Below are 2,690 nucleotides of genomic sequence, written 5' to 3'. Positions count from 1 at the left end.
ATTCCGCACTAGTGGCAGGAGCAATCGAAGTACTAATAAAATCATTATTATTAGTGTTAGAAAAGTCACACAACTTGGTATTTTCTTGAGACATCATGACAAAGCAAGCAATCTAGCACACGAACAACCAAAAATCAAATGAAAAGACAACAGAAGAAGGGCGGATAAAAAGGCAAATCCTTTTGTGTTTTTTTGAAAACGTTTTAGAAGTGGGGGAGAGGAAAACGAGAGGCAAATGGAAAATAATGCAATGCAAGAGATGAGAGTTTATGGTGGGTACTTGGTAGGCTTGATGTAGAACCTCCCCGGCAACAGCGCCAAAATTTTTTCCTGCTACTTCTCGAGCTTGCGTTGGTTTTTCCCTTGAAGAGGAAATGGTGATGCAGCAAAGTAGAGATAAGTAGTTCCCTTAGTTTGAAGAGGAAGGAGTATGCCTCTGAGGTGAGGGTCATAAGCCAGCTTCGCCACAAGAATCTCGTGCAGCTCATTGGATGGTGCCATGGAGGCCGCGAGCTGCTCCTCGTCTACGAGTTGATGTCCAATGGTAGCCTCGACAGACATCTCTACGCTGTGAATAACGGCATGCTTCCATGGTCGGTTAGGTACGCCCACTAGAGAAGAAGCACCATGCATGCATGAACATTGCATACATAGCACTCTCCCATTGCTTCATTAGCCCTCATGTGATGATTAAAGTTGTATATGTTTTTCTATCTTCAGGCATGAGATCGTGCTCGGGTATGGATCCGCGCTTCTCTACCTACACCAGGAGTGGGAGCAGTGCATCCTGCACAGGGACATCAAGCCAAGCAACGTCATGCTGGATTCCTCCTTCAACGCCAAGCTCGGTGACTTTGGTCTCGCCAGGCTCGTCGAACACGGCCGAGGTTCGCTCACGACGGCGCTCGCCAACACAATGGGATACATGGATCCAGAATGCATGACCACTGGCAGGGCCAACGCCGAGTCAGATGTTTACAGCTTCGGCGTCGTCCTCCTTGAGATCGCCTGCGGCAGACGGCCTGTGGTGGTGGTTCAGCAAGAGGAAGAAGAAGATGATGATCTGTGCACTTGTCTCAGTGGGTCTGGAATTCGTATGGAAGAGGGAAGATTCTGGACGCGGCTGACACACGGCTGCGAGGAGAATTCGACGCCCAAGAGATGGAGTGTGTGATGATTGTCGTGCTATGGTGTGCTCGGCTTGATCTGAAACTGAGACCATCTATCAGGCAGGCTGTCAACGTGCTGCGGTTTGAGGCGCCGTTGCCGAGCCTCCCCGCAAGGATGCCGGCTGCAAGTTACATGCCACCGGTCGTTGGTACTACAGAGAGTTGCCACTGATCGCACCCGAAAATAAAAAGGCCCAGCCGTTTTCCCGTGGAAGTTGAAGTATTTACTATGGAACAAATGCATTTACTTCCTGAAATGATGTAGGACTTGTTTGTGTTGAACATGCACTCGTTTTCTTTAATTACAATTATTAGTTGTACCATCAAATCTTTACAATGGTTTCGTGTTTAATAATTGAAACACATCATCGGATTTACAAAAGTCACAGAGCAAACTCACTTTAGCTATATGTCAGTCAGCTGAAAAATGTATTTGTGCCAGTGGATTTTTGAACCACTGATCTCTGTCTCAAGATTCACGCTCCTTGTTTTTTTCCTTTTTCTTAGGGGTCCTTGTTTTTTTTCCTGTTTTGTATGCTGTCATGCTTTGGGCTGTAATTTTTAATGACCACTATTGTGGGTTAGTCGATTCCTTATTGGGCTGAAGCCCATTTCATGTTTCCTTCTGTCGCCTCCCCATTCTTCTGTCTGTATATATTTTTTGCTTTTCTATTTTTACTCTGTTTTTAGAGGTATTTTCGGGACGTTGGGTGAGTCTAAAATGTATACACGCAAGTACTATATAACATGTGTACAGATTATATTGGTGTGAAAATTGCACTATTTATTTCGCGACAAGTGAAAATTGCACTATTATATAGTATTTATTTCTTATACATACTAAAAAAGTGCAAAGTTGTGTGCAAGTATTTATTTATTCTATTTCTTCTTAGAGGTTAGTACCAATACCGCTAACTCATTCTGCCACCACAACGGCTAAAAGAGGGTAGTAGGGGCAGGATCAGCACCTCTAGATCTAGGGCACCCACGGGCTTATTCTTAAAGCAGCTAGTGATGAACCCCCTCTTCTCCTTTGGCTCTGAGCGAGCACCCACTGGTTTGTGTATAAAAATTCTGATTTTTTTTGTACATAAAAGATGAACATGTTTTCTAAGCGCGTGTGAAATTTCATGGAAGTTCAAGTATTTACAATGGAACAAATGCATTTACGTTCTGAAATGTTGTAGGGCTTGTTTGGTTTGAACATGCACACGTTGTCTTTAATTACATTATTAGTTGTACCATCAAATCTTTACAAAGATTTCGTGTTTTAGAACAGAAACACATCATCGGATTTACACAAGTCACAGAGCAAACTCACTTTAGCTATACTGGCACATATGCCCGTGCGTTGCAACGGGAGATAAAATAGTATGCATTTAAAGTCAGCGACAATTATATGTGCAAGCAAAACATTGTGTGCACATGAAAATGAACATTTAGTTTCTCGGTTTCGCCACGTGTGAAGGAATCAATTCACTATTTTTCCATTCTTTGATCGAGAGCATTTAAGAGTTTTGT

The 2,690-nt window shown here is 43.2% G+C and overlaps 1 pseudogene; it reads left to right on the top strand.

Moving 5' to 3' along the window:
• The first annotated feature begins 817 nt into the window (after positions 1-817).
• Positions 818-1,341, top strand: LOC123170741 (L-type lectin-domain containing receptor kinase IX.1-like; annotated as a pseudogene).
• The last annotated feature ends 1,349 nt before the right edge of the window (positions 1,342-2,690 follow it).

Source organism: Triticum aestivum, chromosome 7D, assembly GCF_018294505.1.
Source record: "Triticum aestivum cultivar Chinese Spring chromosome 7D, IWGSC CS RefSeq v2.1, whole genome shotgun sequence".
In the NCBI taxonomy this organism is placed as follows: domain Eukaryota; kingdom Viridiplantae; phylum Streptophyta; class Magnoliopsida; order Poales; family Poaceae; genus Triticum; species Triticum aestivum.
Note: the sequence above shows the minus strand (reverse complement) of the source record. Positions and strands in the feature narration are given on the sequence as shown.